At 40.0% G+C, this 23,103-nt stretch overlaps 1 protein-coding gene and 1 long non-coding RNA gene across 2 annotated transcripts in view; one reads left to right on the top strand and one right to left on the bottom strand.

The window, feature by feature from the left end:
• PLEKHM3 (pleckstrin homology domain containing M3) overlaps nucleotides 1–23,103 on the bottom strand; it is a gene marked incomplete at its 5' end in the record, with an annotated part of 151,861 nt that overhangs the window by 27,672 nt on the left and 101,086 nt on the right. The window lies entirely within an intron of this gene.
• LOC308339360 overlaps nucleotides 1–23,103 on the top strand; it is a 61,209-nt gene that overhangs the window by 26,317 nt on the left and 11,789 nt on the right. The window contains exon 2 of the long non-coding RNA XR_013966501.1: nucleotides 14,236–14,286. This is a non-coding gene — a long non-coding RNA (uncharacterized lncRNA). The remainder of the gene's footprint in view (nucleotides 1–14,235; nucleotides 14,287–23,103) is intronic.

Raw genomic sequence — 23,103 nt, 5'->3', positions numbered from 1 at the left:
ACTCCCCGCTGAGTGTGAAGCCCAATGTGGGACTCGATCCTAGGACCCTGAGATCATGACCTGAGCTGAAGTCAGATGCTTAACCGACAGAGCCACCCGGGCATCCCATCAATTTTTTTTTCTCTATTAGGGAACTTCTTTGAGATAAAGGCCGTGAACAATTTGAAGACTTTTGAAATATTTCACTAAATTTATACTGGCAGAAATGTAAATTTATTCCTACCTGGAGACTTTGATAAGCTTTAAAAAATTAATCTGGGTGGCTCAGTCACTTAAGCATCTGCCTGGGGTTCTGGGATCAAGCTCTGGTCTCTCTCAAATAAATAGAAAAAAATCTTAAAAAAAATTAATTTGGGGACTGGTATCTTTATAATATTTGTTCTCCCTATCAAAGAACCTCACCTAGGGGCACCTGGGTGGCTCAGTGGGTTAAAGCCTCTGCCTTCGGCTCAGGTCATGATCCCAGGGTTCTGGGATCAAGTTCCCGCATCGGGCTCTCTGCTCAGCAGGGAGCCTGCTTCCTCCTCTCTCTCTCTGCCTGCCTCTCTGCCTACTTGTGATCTCTGTCAGTCAAGTAAATAAATAAAATCTTAAAAAAAAAAAAAAGAATTCTCAGCATGCTAAGAATAAAAGATACTTTCTTTAAAAAAAAAAAAGAACCTCACCTATATCTCCATTTTATTAAATCTTCATTTGTTATTGCTTAATAAAATTTTGTTTTTTTCCCTTATATAAGCCACTCACACTATTATTTAGGTTATTTCAAGGTTAAACTTTTATATAATATATTTTCTTATTAGCTATTGCTGGTATTTACAATATATTGACATTTGTGTATATCTTATACATAATACTGAATTTTCATGAATGCAAATAATTTTTAGGTGAATCTTTTGGGTTTTCTGAATGTAATCACTTGGTCCCTTCCTTTCTAATATTATATCTCTTACTTATGTTCTATGGCTTATTTCATCATCCAGTGATCCTAAAATAATTTTATGTAATAATAGTGTTAGCGGATATTCTTACTACTTCCATGAGATTCAAACTGGAAATTACGTAGTCTACAGTGAATGGTTCATTTTTCTCCATCAAACACATATATATTGTCATTCACCATATTTATTAATTCCCTCTCCTTTTTAATAACATCTTTGAGATATAATTCATGTGCCATGTAATTCACCTATGTAAAGTCTACAATTAAATGGTTTTTAGTATACTCACAGAGTTGTGAACCATCATCATGGTCGATTTTAGAACATTTCATCAACACTTGCAAAAAACCCTGTACCTATTAGCAGTTACTCCCTCTTCCCCTGTAACCTGTCTCCCTTCCCCCAAGCCCTAGGGAACCAATAATCTTTTTTTTTTTTTTTTTGTCTCTATAGATTTACCCCTTCTGGACATTTCACGTAAATAGACTCATACAATATATGGTGTTTTTGTGACTTCTTTCACTCAGCGTAATGTTTTCAAGGTTCACGCTGGTTCTCTTTTGAATATCTCTGGTGCAAGTCTTCTCTTCCTATCTTGCCCCAGCTATTACCACTCCTCTCTAGATTAATGAAGTCATCTTCTAGTTTTATTTTTGGATGCCAGTCTTTTCCCTTTGGCCCATCCAGCATATACACTAATCAGTTTTGGATATCATTTTTATCAAGTATCATCTCTTCTTTCGAATCTTGGTGACTTCTTATTTTGTTATTAGTAAGAACACTTCACTCATTCATTTCATAAAATGCTATTGAGTGACTATGTCCTAGGTACACAGTGTACGAGGGAACTGGACAAGACCTGAGCTTACATTTTTGCTTGGTGTGCAAGTGTCTCCGTAAGCTGATTCTACACTACTTATCCAAGCTTATTTTCCATTTACTATGTATCTTCCGTTGCGAGAAAATTTTTTCCTGTACAGAATATGCTTCCTCTTTCTCCTGTGCCTCATTTCCTCTATCTCAGGTTTCACTTAACACTTCTTTAAATTTCACCAGGGCTTCATGGCTCAGATCTAGTCAGCTTGATCTGGAAAGCCATTGTTGGCTACTTCAGCTGTTACAGATCTCTTGTGCTTCGTATGATTTACTTTTATATCATATAATTTAACACAGAACTTGATGCTGTTTTGTACTCTTTACTATGGTTTAACATTTGATTGTTTTGCTTGTCCAACTAGACTGAACATATAAAAAATACTACCTATAAAATGGTGATTTTATATGGAGCAGTCTAAGAATGTAAATTGCTTGAAGGCAAAGACTGAGTCTCACGCTTGCTTTCGATCCCCTCTCTCCGCCGCGGACCCGAGTTCTTGCTGACTGACTAGGGATGCCTTCCTGTTTTTCTCTCGGGCAGCAGCAGTTGCGTGTTAGGGCTGTCTTTGTGTCACAAATATTTTCAATCATTCTGCTGTGTGACTTAGGGAGGAGCACAAGGCGTGCGTGGAGCTGGTGGCTGCTCAGCTGTTCAGGAACTTCTTTTTTTTTTTTTGCTCCTTATACTTGATTAATTGTTCTTCCTATTTGTTAGCTTGAGGTCATGGCCACGTGCCAAAGAGCTGAAGATGCTGAAAGTTTTTCCTCCAGAAAAGTGAGGTAATAGTCTGTGCATTTATTTGAGAATTTACATGCAATTCTTTAATATTAGAGAAAAGAAAACTTCATACTTACAATTTTCCAGAGGTACAGATAAATTTAGGAGGTTTAGAGCCTGTCCTTGAATATAACTGCTAACAGCACTGGAAACAGAAATGCTCTTCTGGCTTCTGGTCTAGAGGTTTCATCACTAAGAGAAGTCAAGTGCTAGGTGTGAAATCTCCTAGCGTTCTTTTTAAAAACTAGACATTATAGGGGTACCTGGGTAGCTCATCCGGTTAAACCTCTACCTTCAGCTTAGGTCAGGATCCTGGAGTTCCTGGCTCAAGCCCCGTATCGGGCTCCCTACTCAGCAGGGACTCTGCTTCTCCCTCTGCCCTTTACTCCCCTCTCCTGTGTGCCCCCCCCAATAAATAAATAAATAAATAAATAAATAAATAAATAAAATCTTTTAAAAAGTGACCATATTCTTTAAAAAATAAAAGTCAGGTATATCTTTGTTCTGGATAATTGCTTAAAAAGAAATCAAGTGTCCTGCCTCCACCACCTCTTCCTGCCTCCGAGAGTCTTGTAGCTTTCACTCCCAATTCCTAGCCATCTTGGTGGGGGCTTGAGGTTAGGGACATATTCCATAAACATCACAAACATGGTGGCCTCAAAGAAGACCAAAGCCTGAGGAGCTACTACCTTCAGGTTCCAACTGAGAACAAAGTAGAAAAGAGCTGCCAGGTCGCCAGTGGACCTGGAAAATGACTACGGGTTGGACAAAGTCCAATGTCCAACAAGCCAGCAAGTTGGCCAAAATGGGCAAAGCCTGAGAGAAGTCAGACATGAGAACTCTTCTATGTCAAACCCCAACTGGAGCTCCTGCCTAGGCAGTGTTACTGCCTTGAGAAACAGCCGTTGTCGTCGTCAACAGGGCCCGGCAGGGTAAAAGTTCTACGAACTGTGTATTTAGATCAGAGTTGATCCAGGGGATTCTGATATCACTGAGAGCAAGTCAGGACTGATCAGGACAAAGTAAACCACAAAACTGCTTCCTTAATAAAACCGGCCAAAGCTTGTTTAAAAAAACAAAGCAAAACTAAATCTGACTATCGTCGTTTTTGCTTCTTGACAGCTTGGCTGTATTTTCTGGTGTGTGGTAGTTTGATTCATTTCTCCCAGAGAGGCTGACATTACAGAGTTTTCCATACTGCCTCAGAACTTAGTTGTCTCTGGGTACTGGGAAGCAGCAGAGTGGAAAAGGCAAAGCTGATCTGAGTACAAATTCTCGTTCATCCGCCTTCCAGCCACGAGACGTTGGCAAGTTACTTAACCTTTTCAAGCCTCAGTTCCGCAACAGAAAAATTAGGATAATCTCTACCTTGCAGGGTTGAGGATGGATCAGATCTAATAAAATGAAAGCACTGGATACAATGTCTAACTTAGAACAAGTGATTAATAAATAATTGCTTATGATTCGTTTATCTTAATCTAAACAGAAACTTTTATGATTTAGATTCATTCCTTCTTTCAAACACTTGAGATTTACAGCAGAGGGGAGGAAAAAAGGCCTTTTTTAAAATATGTCATTTTTAAAGGCTTTATTTATTTACTAGAAAGAGAGAGTGCAAGTAGGGAGTGGGGGAGGAAAGGCCAAGGGAGAGGGAGAGAGAGAATCTCAAGCAACTTCTGTGCCCAGCACAGAGTCTGACCTCACAACTCTGAGATCATGACCTGAGCTAAAATCAACAGATACTTAACCGACTGAGCCACCCAGGCACCCTATATGTCATTTTTAAGGCATCAAAGTGTCTTTCTGATTGGATGGGATCAGTAGAAATTAAGGTAAAGAGGTCAGTTCCATTCCCTTTAATACTGCTATGAATAAGAGAATGGGGCTTATATGGCAGGCATACTTATTTTTGCCAGGCAGAATGCTGGGGAGAGACATTTAACACATCTCAAGCTTGAACTGAATCACTCATATAAAAGAACACCTTAGCAACACTGGGAAACTGTCCTTCTTAATCTTATCCTACTTGTAATTAGCACAGGTTAATATAACTTTGTAATAATCTGTCAAAAGTCACAAGGCCATTCCATGTTTAGCATAACAAAGAGAGTGGTTTTAGTTAACCTGGTGGTCATTTCAGGATGGCAGGAGTGAAGGGGAACTAGACTGACATGAGGTTTATTTATCCTTCCACTTACTTTGCCCAAGTGGCCAGTCTACGTGAACAAAATCATGACAAAGTAATTAGCAGAAAACATCTGTAGCTCTTCCCACATCTCCCAACCCCTGCACTTCTGCTTCGCCTCCTTCCTACCGAACTGCCCCCTCTGTTGAGAAAAGGCAGATGCCCAAAATAGGGAAAATGAGTTTGCTTCTGTTTTCCATTACGTTTAATTTCTTGTGCTAAGGAAGGTACTAAGTCTGATTGACTTAGTTAGAGGGTGTGCATATGTGATTATTTCAGAGGTGTTTTACTGGTCAGGTAGTCGAAGAATACACTTTCATCTGTGATTCAGAATTATGTGTCCTCTCATCACATGCAAGGATAAGGACAAAAGGCAACAACATCAAGATGCAATCTTCTGCCTAATTTTGCTATTGTTTACTTTTGCAATCTTTCTACAAATTCTTTGCACGCATCATTTCAGGTAATTCTAGAACTCAAGGAGCCGTCCAGTGTCACTTTTCATCCTCCAGCTGGCTGACCAATATACCAACTATGCTGACCCTTCTTGTGGGACTGCAGCCCACAGAAGCGGCCGGGTTGAACTTCCAGCTCAGGGATACACACATTTTCCCCCCTTTCTATTCTGGTCAAGACGGTCAGCATTGGAATTTGAGGCCTATGGCTTTCTTGCAGACTAAGACAACAGACTTTATTTGATTTACTTTCTTGCAGACCAATCAAAAATTACAATTAAGTTAAAAAATAACCTAGTGCTGTCTTCTCCAAACCACAGTTTCAGAAACAGCTGCTTATTACTCATGTGTGGCACCAGGAAATTGCAGTGTCATGTTCAAGGTCTGTGGCCAATAGAGATCTGTGGGATTGGCAAAAGGGCACAAATGATTCTTTTATGTCCGTTACCTTCACTCCCTTGGCACCACCACACCATTCAAAATCTACGGGGGGAGAGGGACAGACCACTAGTAACTTGGGCAAGAAAAAAGGAGAAACTCTTTCTCATTGAATTTCTTTATGCATTGGCTCACCCCTTTCCCCTTATTTGTCAAGTTACCTAACAGTTCAATACAAGCATTCCTCAGCCATCGTGTAACATCGAGATTCTGGGCAACTGTTGGGAATACTGTGATGAAGAGGGCCGTTGCACTTGACAAATGGCCCCCCCGTAATAGTCTTACCAGAAGACCCCATTCATGGTAAGCAAAGCCACCTGCCACTCACTAGTAATAAGCAAGCTTGATGAAATGAAAGAACCAAAACTGTTACACACTGTAAAATGATTTCAAATATAATTTAGTTTGCAAATGCCCGGCCAGAGGACCGTGAAAGGTTGTGGTCACTATTTTTCCTTTGAGTGCCATTTCTCAGCATTAACACGTGGGCACCATGAAGTCTGTGATCTCGGTCAGCTGAGTTTGTGGAGAGCTAGGAAAAAACAGTCCGTAGATTCTGCTCAGGTTGGAAAACCCTAACACTCATCTTCATTCAATTCTAAATTTTACCATTTTAATCATAAGTCCTTAAAATTAGAAAATAAAAAGTATACCACCATATTATTTTTCTTAAAAATAGAAAATAACTAGGGGCGCTTGGCTGGCTCAATCAACAGAGCATGGGACTCTGGATCTCGGGGTTGTGAGTTCACCCACATTGGGCGTAGAACTTACTTAAAAAGGGGGAAAAAGAAATAACTAGTGTAATATTTTCCTGTTTCAAAAAGTTTGTTAAAACCCCATTTTCCCAAAACTAGTCTTTGAGCTCCTTTTTTTTTTTTTCTTTCTAAAGAGAGACAGGGATAGCATGAGTGGACTAGCGGCATAGGGAGAGGACAGACTCTCTGCTGCTGCTGAATGCAGAGCCCAACGCGGGGCTGGATCTCACAACCCTGATCATGACCTGAGCTGACACCAAGACTGGGGCTCTTAACTGACTGAGCCACCCAGGTGTGCCTGAGGTCCCTATGATGGCTCAGGGCTGGAGGTTGGGGCATAAACAAAACTTCTCTGATCAGCTGTTCCCCACCCCTCTCACAGGACAGAAACTTTGGCTAATCAAGCACTTCACTGCAGGTGGATTAGGAGGTTACCAATTAGCTCTTATCTGAGCCTCTCCCAAACGGGACAATTTCTACTTAGACTTTGTAAACTATGTGACAATTTAATCTGGTTGATGTAATTGGGTAGATTTGTGAGTGGTCATCATTTCCATCAAATCGCATTCTGCCTCCTGCTGGAAACAGTCTCAGGGAATAAAAGAAAAATAATTTCAATTTCATTTAATAGGTGAATGGCAAAGATGAACCCAAGAACACAAATTTCTTATTCATAAAAATATACGGGCTGGGACAGAGTTTTTCTGCACCGGGTAACGTGCCTCCAGGGCCACTAGCTCAGGAACTTCAGTGGAAGCATCTGCAAAGGGTGAGTACAATTATGTGGTCCACGCGTCGTGAGCCCCAAGACAGGTCACATGGTCTGACTGAGGTACACATGTATTTATGAGGAAAATAGATTAAAGAATTTTAAGTTGAGATAGTCCCAGAAAATTCTCATGGTACGGTCAGCAGAATTTTGCTTCCCTATTGAGTTACTTAGTTGTATGTCTGAAATAAATTATATGCAGGTCTCTAATGTTCATTTTGGCTCTAGTTAAGATATTACTGACTCACTAAATAGTAATAAGGAGAATCCCTAAGTGGTCTTTTAAACTCATCTTCCTTACTTAATATCTGAAAAAACTGCAGCCCTGTGGTGATGTGAGCTGCACGAGATCACCCGGCTGGTTGGTGACAGATTCAGATCCCCCTTCCTTAAGGACCTTTCATTACTCTAGGAAGGGGCCTTTCTAAAGGCATCCGAGGTCAGTCTGAAGCATCTGGGTTTGGTTCAGCCTGGGAATTCTGAGGTCCCTGGGTGCCTACTGACCCACCATGTAGAAACAGAGGATTTCTTTTTTCTTTTTTTTTTTTTTAAGATTTTATTTATTTATTTGACAGAGAGAGACCACAAATAGGCAGAGAGTCAGGCAGAGATAGAGGGGGAAGCAGGCTCCCCGCCGAGCAGAGAGCCCGATGCGGGGCTCGATCCCAGGACCCCGAGATCATGACCCAAGCCGAAGACAGCGGCCCAATCCACTGAGCCACCCAGGCGCCCCGAAACAGAGGATTTCTAAACGAATTCAGTTCCGGCCTGGAGGCAAGATGCGCTGTCTACATCTGCATCGACATCTACCCACAAATTTGAACCGAACTGGATCTGCCTCTGGTTTACAGGAAGATTTTTTGGTCTAACATATTTGCTCCTTGTATAACAGTATTTGGTCACATCTTGTGTTGTTTTCTGAATATGGAATGTGATTTTAAATATTACATTATTCATGGTTAAACTACTGGGAAAATCACCAGTTAAAGCAGCCACCAAGTTCTGTGACAAAAATGGACTTAATATCAACTTAAAGCCTAGCCTACTTACCAAAACTAGAGAAGCAACTTCGTAAAAGGAGAAGCAGCTACAGCTGGAAAAAGCAAAGCAAAACAAAACAACTCCCTCTATGCATGTACTGTGGGAGAAATAAGAGAAGGATGGCTTTTCAGAGAGACCACTATAAAACATCTTACCAGAAAATAACAAGAGACTCCACATTTGAAGGGATACAGAGACACCAGGAGAAATAAAAGCAAAATCACCTGATCATGGAAGGATAGGAGAGTCAGAAAAGGCAGAAAGAAAAGAAAAAAAAATTAAAAATAGTAAAGGCAAATTGAAATGCTCACAGAAAGAACCAAGGACAGAGCGGACGGAGGGCTGAGAGGGAGTGAGGCGTCTAGGCTTCAGTCCCAGCCTTGGGGCTGGTGAGCTGCACAACCCGTTTTGTCAGTCACTTCACTTCTCTGTGCCTCGGCCTCCTCATCCACGGAATAAAGGGATGGCACTACGTCATTCAAAACTGCAGGATCAATAAGGATCCCTCTCAGTTTGAAGATTCTATGATTTTGTGATTAACCAACGGGGCAAACATCAAAAGGAGCTTGCTGAATACCCCCAGGAATGTAGAAGAGGAATATCTGGGGAGATAGATAAAAGGTGAGTTTAACCAGACTAATTAGAAGATAGCCAAGGAAATTTTCAAAAGAAGTGAAATAATGTCACCAGCTTTTTATTCCTCTGCTTGCTGAGTGCCATTCAAAGAGGGAGTTAATGCTTTTTAGGAATCATCCCCTCACAGGTGTGCAACCAGATATCAGTTTTCCTGAAGACGTCTGCAAATCCCTTCCTTTCATCAATGCATTTAATTAGTTAAAGTTTAGATAGCACTTAGGGACTAAAAGCACAATGTAAGTGCTCACCAGTATTATTACTTAACAGCTTTTATGAGACCAGCAATGCCTAAGATTAAATGAGAAACCAAAATGAGTTTCTGGCTAGAAGGCTGTGATCTAGTAAGCCGCTGGGTTACTGGCGTGAGGAAAAACAACCCTGCATATAAACCGAAGGAGGTGCTCTTTATTGGCTCGCGTGCCATAGTCTCAAGATGGCTGGTAATTTCTCATTTTTGCCTCAAGGAGTCAACAAGCAGTAAACCACCACTCACCGCACAGTACTGATTATGATTTCATACATCCTGTTTTTCAAGAATATTATCTGCTGTGTTTGTGGCGTCCATATGCTGGACATCTGTATACCCAGGATACGGATTCGAATGTACCTGGGAACTTACTATACAATAAAAGTGGGGAAAGATAAGTTACTTAATAAATGATCCTGGGGTAACTGGTTAGATATTGTGGAAAAAGTAAAACTGAATCTCTAACTCATTCCATAAAAAAATAGCTGCAGATACATTGAAGATTTAAATATAAAAAGAAAGCTCTCAAAGTATTTTAAAACTACAAAAATATTAGAAAAAAAGTGAGAAAAATATTTACATGGGGCAAATATTTTATAATCTTAGAAGCCCTAGAAGAGATAAATGTGAATAGATAAAATTTAAAAATTAGTAAAATACAAAACACCACTTAAAAAGTGGCATGACAATAACAAACTGGGAAGGATAGTTCCCATCATTACAAAAAAGTGCCAATTTTCTTAATGTAGAAAGAGTTCTTTTAAAATAATAAGAAAAACACCAAAATATAATTTAAATACAGGTTAATGAAATAAATAGGCAATTTATAAAAACTACAAATGGCAAATAACATAAAAAAGATGTTCAACCTTACAGTGGAAAAGCATACAAATTTAAATAATAGTGTGCAGTTACTTTTTATCAGATTGGCTAGGATTAAAAAACTGTTGATATAGACAATTAATATATATACTATATATTATATATATTATAATATATATTATATATAATATAGACAATGCAGATGTAGGAAAACAGGTACTCTCAAGATACTGAATGGAAGTAAGAATTGGTTCCACCTTTTCAGAAAGCAAGTGGCAATACTTCTCAAACTACAAAGCACATCTACCCTTTGACCTGGCAGTGTCTTATTCACTAATTTACACTACAGATGTAGTTACACAAGTGCTCAGAGAAATATATGAGGGTGTTTACTGCAGTACTGGTTCTAGTAGAGAAAGAATGCACTGGTTAAAAGTTAAGATAACTCTGGGTGGCTCAGTTGATTGAGCATCGATCGGACTCTTGATTTTGGCTCTGGTCCTGATCTTGAGGTTGTAGGTTGAGTCCTTCAGTGTGTCCTGTGCTCAGTGGGGAATCTGCTTGAGATTTCTCTCCCTCTGCCTCTTCCCCTGCTTGGGCTTTCTCTCTATTTCTCTAAAATAAATAAAATAAATCTTTTTTTAAAAAATTAAGATAACTCTATACTATGTAGCCAGTTAACCTTTATCTACTCAGTGTGCACATGTGCCTAGAAGTCCACAGGATACTATTAAGTGAGAAAGGCAAGATGCAGGAAGGTAGTATTGCTTGATCCCATTTGCAAAAAAATAAAAAATTAAACTGAATTCAAAATTAACATTTGTAATGTGTAGAAATGTCTAGAAGACAGACCAACTATAGTTAATGAAAGCTACCTCTACAGAGTAGTATGTTGGGGGAGAGAAGAGCAGACTTTAAAAACAGAAATCTGTAATGAAATATCAGAAAGGGAAATTAAGAAAACAATCCCATTTACAACTGCATCAAAGAGAATAGAACAGGGGCAACTGGGTAGCTCAGCTGGCCGGGCGACTGCCTTCGGCTTATGTCATGATCCTCAAGAGACCTGGATCAAGTACTGCATCAGACTCCCTGCTCAGTGGGGAGTCTGCTTCTCCTGTTGACCACCCCCCCCCACATGCTCTCTCTCTCTCACTCTCAAATAAATAAATAAAATCTTAAAAAAAAAAGAATAAAATATCTAGGAATAAATTTAACCAAAGAGATGAAAGACTACACACTGAAAACTATAAGACCCTGATGAAAGAAACTGAAGACACAAATAAAGGAGATACTCTGCTCACAGATTGGAAGAATTAGTATTGATAAAATGTCCATACTACCCAAAGAAATCTACAGATTCAGTTATATTCCTACCAAAATCTCAGTAGCATTGTTCACAGAAATAGAAAAAAACAATCCTAAGATTTATATGATAGCCAAGGCAAATCTTGAGAAAGAAGAACAAAGCTGGAGGTATCATGGTCCCTGATTTCAAACTATATTACAAAGCTAGAGTAATCAAATCCATATGGTATTGGCATGAAACAGATACACAGATCAATGGCACAGAATAGACAGCCTGGAAATAAACCCACAGGTATATGGTCAATTAATTTATAACAAAGAAGCCAAGAATATACAATGGGAAAAGGACAGTTTCTTCAATGCATAGTGCCGGGAAAACTGAACAGGCACATATAAAAGAATCAAACTGGACCACTATCTTATACAATGCCAAAAAGTTAACTCAAAATGGATTAAATATTTGAATATAAGACCTGAAACCATAAAATTCCTAGAAGAAAACATAAGTGAAAGCTCCCTGACATCAATCTTGTGAGGATTTTTTTTTGGATTTGATATTAAAAGCAATGGCCACAAAAGCAAAAATAAATAAGTGGGACTACATCAAACTAAAAAGCTTCTACAGAAAAAAGGAAACCATCAGCAAAATAAAAGGACAACTAGTGAATGGGAGAAAATATCTGTAAATCAGATATTTAATGTACAAAGTATATAAAGAACTCCTACAACTCAACAGCAAAAAAAAAAAAAAAAAAAAAATCTGATTAAAAAATGGGCAGAGGTACACCTTGGCCAGGGGCTGCACTGCCACCCTGGGCAACTCTGCCAAGGCTACTTTTGATGCCATTTCCAAAACCTATAGGGCTTTCGCCACTGACCTCTGGAAAGAGACTGTGTTCACCAAGTCTCCCTATCAGGAATTCACTGACCATCTTGTAGAGACCCACACCTGAGTCTCTGTGCAGAACACCCAGGCTCCAGCTGTAGGCATCACATAGTTTTTTTTTAAAGACTGATTGATTGATTTCAGAGAGAGAGAGAGAGAGAGAGAGAGGAGAGCACATGCACATGCGCAGGGGGAAGGGCAGAGGAAGAGAATCTCAAACAGACTTCTGGTGGAGCCCAATGAATGGCTCAATCCCAGGCTCAATCTCATAATCTGAGATTATGACCTGAGCCTAAATCAGAGTCAGACGCTCAACCAACTGAACCACCCAGGCATCTCACCACCACATGGTTTTATACAAGAAAAACAAAGTGAATTAAAGCTTGTTAAAAAAAAAAGAAAAATGGGCAGAGGATCTAAATAGACATTTTTCCAAAGAAGACATACAGATGGTCAACAAGTACATGAAAGGTGCTCAACATCACCAATCACCAGGGAAATATAAATCAAACCACAGTGAGCTACCACATTGCATTTTTTAGAATGGTTGTTACTGAAAAGTCAAAAAATAACAAGTGTTGGTGAAAAGGGGGAACCCTTGTACACTGGTGGTGGGAATGTAATTTGGTGCTCCTGTTGGGGTCCGTTATCAAAGGAACGAGACTGAGACAAAATGGAAGTTATGCAAAGCCTTATTCTATGCCAAACATTAGAAGTCAGACTGACCGGCCAGGGCCGCCTCCGAAGAGAGCGACCCCCTCCTGATCCCACAGGCTGGTTTTATAGGGCATAACCGCAGACCCAAGGTACGTGGCTTCTATTGTTAAGGTGTTTACTCCCGGCATGGATACCCGGAACCATACCAGGAACTACTGGGGCGTTTATTCCCGGAATGAAGTCCGTGGATGTAAACAACAATATGGCTACCTAGGCAATATGGAGTCGCTCTAGCTAAGCAGGCCCTAATAGTTAAACAGGTTTTAACATTAAATCGGCCCTAACACTCCCACTATGGAATATGGTATGGAGGGTCCTCAAAAAATTAAAAACAGACCCACCATGTGATCCAGCAATTCCACTTCTGGGTATTTATCTGAAGAAAGTGAAAATACTAACAAGAAAAGATGTCTGCACTCCCATGATCACTGCAGCATTATTTACAATAGCCAAAATACAGAAACAGTCTAAGTGTTCACCAATCGGTGAATGGATACAGAAACTGTGACACATACACAGAGGAATATTACTCAGCTACAAACAAGAATGAAATCTTGCCATTTGTGACAACATGGCAAACCCAAACCAACTCAAGCTCACAGATACAGAGAACAGGCTGGTGGTAGTTGCCCAGTGTGGTGGCAGTGGGTAGGTGGGTAGTGGTGATAAATGAAATGGATGAAGAGAGTCAAATGATACACACATCCCGTTACAAAATAATTAAGTCATGGGGGTGTAATGTACAGCATGATGACCATAATTAACACTATATTGCATATTTGAAAGTTGCCTTATGAGGGTAGATCTTAAAAATTCTCATCACAAGAAAAAAATTTTTTTTATCATCACATTTTTTTATCATCACATTTTTTTTCTCATCACGAGAAAATAAATTTTATTGATAATGTATGGTGATTTATGCTGTGGTGACCATTTCTCTACACAACAACAGCGAATCATGTTGAATACCTGAAATGGATATAATGTCGTATGCCAATTATACCTCAATAAAAAAGGAAAGAAATCTATCACAGACATTCAAAGGTGATAACTTCTTAGAAGTAAAAGAGGGGTAATAATAGTAGAGAGGGAAGAGAAATTTGGGTGGTAACATAGGAAAAACAAATTGGTGACTGTGTGGATGATGTCTGTAATACAGAGTTAAATGTTATTTTGATGTTTGCAAACAGCTTTGCAAACACCTGCCTCTTCTTGTGCCCCCACACACCTGGGCAAGCTGATGGGCAGCCCAAGTGTTCTCGGTTTAGCACCTGCAGGAGATTCAAACCACCCAATCTTCTGCTTCCTATGGGAATCCTCTCCCAGGCCCACCCCCCAACCACAATAAAAGCCTCAAGTCAGTCTGCTTTCCTCTCTCCAGCCATTCTGGACGTGTTGGAGGCTGCTCTGCTTGTCCCCAAGGCCTCAATTTGTAAGTAACTAGCTTTTTCATACTTTCAATATGTATATATGGATAAAAATTCTGTTTCTGGATGTTTAAATAACACATGTGAGTTAACATTTTATAGTAAATGTTTAAGTTGGTAAAAAAAAAAAACCAGTAACAGCTCTATAAAGCATGGCTTTAGAAACATAAAAGGAAATTTGCATATGCATATACATGATTATAAAAATGTAGAACACCTTCCTTTTTTGGTTTTGTATGGCCTGTGTTTTCACTTGTCTCCGATAATATGTTCATTTTCACAAAAGTTCTTGAAAACTGCCTATCAGGGAAACTGTCATGACTGCATTAGACTTAAAGCTTGTATCTAAGGAGACCTGTTTGTCTAATCAGAATGTTCCCTGACTTACAGGTGTTTTTAGGTTTTGGAAGGTAACACTGCCCCATTCAATTAGAATGACTTATAAGATATGTGGAGTGTCAATAGCCCTATCTAATACCAGGCAATTTAAGGTCAGGTTTTTGTTTACATAATTATCACTGAATTCTAGACATTTAATCTTATCTCCTTAAATACCTAACTGGGAGTTAGTAGGTAAGCAATCAGGATGCATATTGCGTTTTTGACGAATCTCACTTAAATGTTTTCAGTGCCCTTCTGCAGCTCTGCTTCTTCCTTCCTGCCCTCTCAGAAATGACCTGACCCCAGGGCTCCCTCCCCCGAGGCACATAATTTGATCTTGATCACCAGGCTGGTCCCCAAACTCTTATAGTTTTACATGGTGTTTTTGTAGTCAATAGAAGGAGAAACAGTATTGATATACTATTTTTTTATCCACTCCCCAGACATTCAGAGGTCGCAATAATTTCATACCACCCAGGGCACTGTGCAGGGCAAGTCTGTTACCCAATTTGAACATTTTTATCATGTAGTTTGGTGTCAATCCAAGCAAAAGTCAATGAACTGACTAACCTGCCTTAGACTTGGCCTTAAACAAAAAAATGAAAACTGATTTTACAACAGGACGACATTCAAAGATCAGGCTCAAAGAGAAAAGCGTTTTTGGATAGCAGGCCCACGTGTGACATGTTCAGAGTTGCGGCAAAATCTAAATGGAAATGGGTCCTAAGAAAGGAAGGCCTGTAAAGAGCCAATTTTTCAGAGGGATGAGGGCAGACCATCTGTGATCTGGTCCAGCATCTAACCTCCTTCTCCACACCAGTAGTCTGCTTTCTTCCTTCCAGCATCTCTATGCCACTAGGCCAGAAGAGAGACGACTCTCCGATAGTCATTTGCTACAGCTGGTAGCTCTAGCTGAGGGAAAACAAGCAGGTCATAGTTTTGAATGAGTTGTAGAGGTTTTGGTTTTCCTTGGGCTTTCTGTTCTCCAGGAGCATGGGTAACTGAAAAAGGATTTCGCCTCATTCTGCCTGTCAGTCTCTCTCATTTCTTAAAGTTTATTTATTATTTTATTTTTAGTGACGAGCACTCAGCTAATTGGAACTCCAGGCAATTGTAGAGTAGCTTAGGTCAACTGTGAGAAGAGGCTATCTCTCCTACCTATATTTTAATTGAGGCATCACATATAGAAGATAAAGTGCACAGATCTTAGGTACAACTCACTGAATTTTTAAACATGTGAAACTACTATTGTCCTACCTGCTCTCCTGGCCTCCAGCCCCAACCACGCCAACCCATTCTCTACGCCATCATAACATACAGATTTGACCAAGTGATAAAAATGGTATCAGTCGTTGCACCACGCCCACAGCAGTGACTGACTGTTAAATCTGTGCCAGTCCCCACCGAAGCTTTTTAATTCATTTTTTTTCTTTAAGCTAATACAAGTCAAGCACTTGGAACATTTGCAGGCACACAGTGAGCATTAAATAAATCATTATTATTACATACAAGAACCTTAAAAGGTCAATATTTTTCTCATTACCAATTTGTAGATAATAAAACTGAGGCTTAAAAGGCTTAACTCATTTGCCCAAGGTCGCTCAGTTTAGATGTGTAGAGTAGGGAGCTGGACTCCCAGAGCCCAGTTGTAAACACTGTACTTCAGTATGTTCTAGAGCTGGTCTGTAGGTCTTTCTCTCCTTCCTTCCTTCCTTCTTTCTTAAGGTTTGAGAGAGAGTGTGTGCGTGTGCACGCATACACATGAGTGGGGGGAGAGGCAGAGGGAGAGTATCTTTAAGCAGACTCCCCACTGAGCATGGGGCCCAACATGGGGCTCCATCTCACAACCTTGAGATCATGACCTGAGCCAAAACCAAGAGTTGGACGCTTAACTGTCTGAGCCACCTGGGCTCCCCCAACTGGTATTTCTTTAATGAAAACCCCTTGAAACTTCTTCAGCCCCTACAAGATAAGTTCTCAACTCCTTAGCATGCCCTCCAAGGTCTTCCCACAAGCTAGGTACATCCTGTCTTTCCAAACTTGCTTCTAGTTTTTATCTACTGGGCATCCATCTGCTCTCACAATGCCAACTTACCTCGTCATTCCCTGAAAAAGTTTTGCTCTTAATAACTACTATTTATTGCTATCATCATGTATGAATTCTTGATGTTTTCTAGATTTACCTCCAGTTCTTACTGCAACTGCCCAAAATAAGCAGTAGGCTACTCATTTTACAGTTAAGTAAATGGAGACAGATTCAGGGTCTTGTCTTGTGGTCAGAGAGCCAATGTGCACCAAAGCTGGAGTCTGAACTCCAGCCTGTACGATTTCAGGGCCTTGTCCTGCTCTCCTATGTGGCCAAATGTCCCCTAGTTTCTAGGGCATTTTTGACTCTAGCTACCACTTGACCCCATCTTGCTCTGCTGCCTTCCACAGATGTCAACAGTTAAGGAGGTTAATGCTCCATTTCCACTTTGGGCCTTTCCAAGTGCCTTCAACCTTTGCATCCTAAAAGCTGAAATGGAATATTTCTGGAATATTCCTGCTGCAGGCCCCAGGGCCAAACATTTAAATGGCAACTCTGCCCAAACAGAATGGCAGGTCTGTGACCAGATGAGGTTGTGGTTTAATGGCATGAGCCTAGAGGGCAGAGGAGCTGCTGCCAGTTAAACACCACATACACTTTAGCAGAGCCTCCAGGGGACATATGACTCATGAACTCCCGGGACATGTACAATTCCTGAGGGATGAGCTAGTCAGCTTTCCAAACATGAGGACAATGGAGAATGGATTCTGTGGGCAGCCAGAAAGGCCAGACTGGGCAATTTTTGAACTGATCTTGAAAAGCATTCTGTCATTGGAATAGCTAACATTCTTGTTGATTATGTAGAATAAAAAATACTGAAGCATTTGAACATTTGGTACATGTTCAGCCCCTTCTGTACCTCAAAAATGAATATTAATGTGCAGTCGGTAAAAGTCTCATAACTTGACAGGAAGTGGCTGCTTCTGCAACTGTCTCCTGACAAGTTCTGGCAGCATTTGCTGGGAACATTCAATCATACTTGTATTTAAGATGATAAAATAAGGTAATTCTTTTTTTAAAGAAAATATTTGTTTGTTTTAGGGAGGGAGGGCCAGAGGGATAGAGAGAGAGGGGCTCTTGAGCAGACTCCGTGCTGAGCATGGAGCCTGGTGTGGGGCTTGATCTCACAACCCTGAGATCACAACCTGAGCAGAAACCAAGGGTTGGACACTTAACTGACGGTGCCACCCAGGTGCCCTTAAAATAAGTTAATTCTTTAGTTGATTAATCTTACAGAAATTTAAACTACATGTGTTTCTTTTCAAGTCCGGAGCTAAAAATTCTCACTGTTAAGAAAAACTACAAAAATTCAACTTGGAATCAGTACAATTATTAAAGTAATTTAAAAAGTAAATTGAGTTGACAAGTTAATTCCAAAGTTGATCTGGAAGGACAAAAGGGCAGGCATAAGTAAGACAATTTTGTAAAACAAGAATATGAGGATATATTTGTGCTACTAGATAGGAAAATATCATAAAATTCAAATGACTGATACTGGCGATTAGACTTGCTACTGAGGAAATAGGAGTGATTGCTCAGAAACAGACCCCAGGACGCACATGTAATTAGATTACTTAGAATATGGTATCAGAAGTCAGGATGCAAAGGACAGACTATTTAAAAAGGGGCTGAAATGACTGCTTAACCATTTTTTTGGGGGAAAAAACCCTTATATCCTCACTTATAGCATGAATAAAAATAAATCCCAGAAACATTAAATTATTAAATGTACAAAATTATTTTAATAAATAATAATTTGCATTTTCTTATCTATCTGATTCTGAAAGGCTTTGCGGGATTTAAAACCACAGAAAAGCATCACAAAAGGGGAAAGTGGACAGATCTGAACTCATAAAAGTTGAAAACTTATTTTTATCAAAACATCATATATAAAATCCAAGGGCAAACAACAAAACTAGGAAAAACATGGCACCTAATGTATAAGGAACTCATGCAAACAAACTGAAAAAATAGCCTGTCCCAAATGGACAAAAGATGTAATCATTCTTTTTTTTTAAGATTTTATTTATTTATTTGACATACAGCGAGAGAAGGAACACAAGCAGGGGCAGTGGGAGAGGGAGAAGCAGGCTTCCTGCGGAGCAGTGAGCCTGATGCAGGACTCAATCCCAGGACCCAGGGATCGTGACCTGAGCAGAACGCATATGCTTAACCACTGAGCCACCCAAAATGGCATCATTTTGGCATCCCAAAATGTAATCATTTTTAAAAATGTAGTAATAAACATACAAAAAAAGTTCAGTAATAAACATACAAAAAATGTTTAGCTTCCCAAGTAATAATAAAAAAATGGATATGCAAAGTCAAATAACAATGAGGAACCTTTTTTTGGCCTCTAAAATTATCAAAGATCGGTGCACATGTGGCGTGTGTCTGTGTGTATATTTGTGTGTGTAAAATAACAATGGCCGGGGAACCTATATGCGTCTTAGCTAGTTAAGCGGCTGCCTTTGGCTTGGGTCATGATCCTGGGGATCTTGGGATTGAGCCTTGCATGGGGAAATCCCTGCTCAGTGGGGGGCCTGCTTCTCCCTTTCCCTCTTTCTCAAAAATAAATAAACCTTAAAAAAAAATAAAATAACAATGGCTAATGCTGAGGGGAGAACTTCCCATGTAGGCAGGTACTGATCTAGTAAACTATATCCAGAGCTTTTAAAAAAGTTCAAACCCTGACCATAATAATTCCTCTTCTGAATTTATCTTAATCAGAAGCTAAATGATTTTATACAAGGATGTATATCCTAGTATAATCCTAGTATTATTTATAATACAAAATTGGAAACCCTAAATATCCAGTAAAAAGGAAAAGGCATTAAACTACAGCAATGGACTCTTCTACAAAAGAGTTAGTGCCTCTGAAGATTATTTAATAAGTTAAAGCAAGATTAAAATTTATATACTGTAAAGAATGAGCCATGTTTTATACCTAATACATGCATAAAAAAGAACTAGCCAGATGTATATGTAATTATTAACTGTGCTGGTGGGCTAATAGTAATTAGTGGCAGCAGCAGCAGTAGCTCACCTTGACTAGGTAAGTGATCTCATTTAACTCTCATATCATTGTGAGATCATATTTCCCCTCACTGCATGTGAGGATGCTGAGCAGTGGACCTGGGACCCAAACTCTGGTCTGCCAAGGGCTGGGACATGAACCTCTCGGCCACGCTGCCTGATGGTTACCTTCTCCCTAGTAACTGTACTTCCAGATTCTGTGACATGAGTATACTTTAATAATCTGGGGGAAAACACAACTGTTAAAAAAGTGAATTGGGGCCAAGAAGCCATTGGAAGTCTAGTGTTCTGTCCTGGGACGGCCTGTGGTATGGGAGACTGTGCCACCAGTGAGCCCTTCCACTCTTGCCCTTGGCTCTGAGTTCTCTCTCTTCAATTTCCTATCTCTTTCTCCTGCTTCTCTTTCCAGTGTACATCCTGGAGTCACTTGGTGATGGTGGGAAGCCCTTGGTGCATGGTGATGCCATCCCACGGCCGGTCTGGCCTAGTCCTTTTCTTTCCTCTGCCTCTCTTTTCCTTCCCTTCTGCCTCCCCTTAGACTTCCTAGCAGCCCCTGGGAATAAGCCTGGTACAAAGTTCTGGTTTAACAAAACAAAACAGGGCATCCTGGGGTTAACTCGGCCTTTCACAGTTCTATGATTAAATTGCATTTTTCGGTGGTTCTGCCTTTAAACTCAAACCCTTTTAAAGAGAAATTTAAGGAGAGCAAAACATAGGAAACAGTGCCAAATGCCAATAACATATTTTAGTCGTTTGGGGAATGGGCAGCTTTAGAAACCGCAAATTCCCACTTATGCAAGGGCTACTTGAGCTTTTTTCTTTATTGCTTAGTGACAGAAGCCTGGCTTTAGACCATGGTCAGAGTTGTTCTCCCTTGTTTTTTTTGTCTCTCTTCCTCTGAAAACAGTTATAAAAAGCCTGAGTTATCACAATGAGAGTTGCCTAAGCCTAAAGCTCTAATCAAATAACAAAAATCATTTTCCATTGATGCAGTTAGTTTAGAGGAAAAGGCAGATCTCAGTCTGTCTTGGTACCTGTTATACCTGCTCAACAAGTTGTCCTTATTGAACCCTGCACTCTAAGCTTGGGAGGCTTCACACACGTGACTTCACCAGTTGGCAAGGCTTTGGTACCATGTGCTCGGATAGGTGTTCCGTCTCCTTTCTCCCAAAGAAAGTGATGAAAGGGGAAGATATGAATATTGTTTTCTGATTATGCTGTCCCAAACCATAGCTGGCACAATATAAAATGGAAAGATATCCTGAGAGTTCCCTTCTGTGACTATCAGGGACTATGAACCCAAACATCAGAGTCCAACGTCATCAGAGCTAGATTATGGTGTGGCCCAGCCAGTGCCAGGACATGAACTGGTAAGTTGTACTACACTTGGTCACCAAATAAATTAGAAATAAGGTGCCAGTGAGCTCATGTTTCCATAGCTACTCCTTAAATTACTGGCAAATGTGAACTAGTCCCTCTAGAGAATAAGTAGATAGCAATGGAAATTTTAAGAAACTTTTTAAAAAAGATTTTATTTATTTGACAGAGAGACACAGCAAGAGAGGGAACACAAGCAGGGGGAGTGGGAGAAGGAGAAGCAGGCCTCCCACCAGGCAGGGAGCCTGATGTGGGGCTTGTTCCCAGGACCCTGGGATCATGACCTGAACCGAAGACAGACACTTAACAACTGAGCCACCCAGGTGTCCCAAGAAACTTCTTTATATATTAAGTACTGAGCATTTTGGTGGTAAGCACATGTACAGAGAAACTGTAAGCTAGGGAAAGCATCCTGGAATGAAGCAGCTCATAGTCATCTGAGCAATCAATTAATATGGGTGTAAGATATTAGTTTCATTGCATAAAAGTCCGTCAACTGATTCTGTAAAAATTGCAAATAAAAATAAGAATTAAACAGTTGGAAAAAGATACAAATATCCTCAAAAAAATACTAGCCAGTAGCGCCTGGGTGGCTCAGTCAGCTAAGCGTCTGACTTTTGATTTTGGCTCAGGTCGTGATCTGAGGGTTGTGAGATCAAGTCCTATGTTAGGCACTGTGCTGGGAGTGGAGCCTGCTTAAGATTCTCTCACTCTGCCTCCCACCCCACACCGTGCTCTCTCTCAAAACAAAACAAACAAACAAACAAACAAAAAAAACCTAGCCAACTGAATCTAGCAACATATAAAAAGAATTAAAAACTGGGGCACCTGGGTGGCTCAGTGGGTTAAAGCCTCTGCCTTCGGCTCAGGTCATGTTCCCAGGGTCCTGGGATTGAGCCCACATCGGGCTCTCTGCTCAGTGGGGAGCCTGCTTCCCCCTCTCTCTCTGCCTGCCTGTCTGCCTACTTGTGATCTCTGTCTGCCAGATAAATAAATAAAATCTTAAACAACAACAACAACAACAACAAAAACAACCTATGAGCAATTGGGATTCATCCCAGGAATACAAGGTTGGTTTAACATCTAAAAATCAAACAATGTAACAGACCATATTAATAGAATAAAGGACAAAAACAACATGATCATCTCAGTAGATGCCCCCCCCCCAAAAAAAAGAAAAAAAAAAAGCATTAGACAAAAATCCAACATCTCTCTGTGATAAAAAGCATTTGACAGACTAAGAAAAGATGGGAACTTCAACAGATACAGGCTATCCATGGAAAAACTCAGTCAAAAGTACATTTAATGATGGAAGATCAAACGTTTTATACTTAAGATCGGGAACCAGATGTCTGGTTGTCTGTTCTCAATATATCAATTCAACATTTTACTGAAGGTTCTAGCTAGGTCAACTGGGCAAGAAAAAGAAAAACTGATAATGATGACAAGATCTGGTATATGAAAAAATTGAAAACATTTTGCTGACATGAAAGCCAGAAAAAAAAGTATATTTTAATCAAGACTTTGTAATTATATCCATGTATGTTGCTTGTACTCTTGGAGAGGCTGTTACTAACATGAACAAGTTCAGAGTTATGTAAACATTTATCAGGAATCCCATTCCAAATAAGGCAAAAAGGTAGTGCTAGTGTTAGAGCATGTAATAAATACTTCATTTCAAAAGAGAGAAGTATAATGTATTTTTATTGATAATGAGTTTCTCTCCCTTTTCCCCTATCTACTAAATATATTAAATACTCTTGAGTACATACTCAAAGCATGTTTAAAGAGTACCAATGAGTAAGATGCCAGGATATTAGCCTGCTTAGGCATCCACATATTTCAGTCTGGCCCTGCTTTCTGCAGGTACTCTGGGTCATGGCTACTCCCAAGTGAAAAAAAGATGACATTAGTCTGATAGGTCTGTTCCAGGTCTCCTTGT

This window comes from Martes martes (assembly GCF_963455335.1).
Source record: "Martes martes genome assembly, chromosome: 3".
NCBI lineage: Eukaryota > Metazoa > Chordata > Mammalia > Carnivora > Mustelidae > Martes > Martes martes.
The sequence above is the reverse complement of the archived record's forward strand: the minus strand, read 5'-3'. Positions and strand labels throughout refer to the sequence as shown.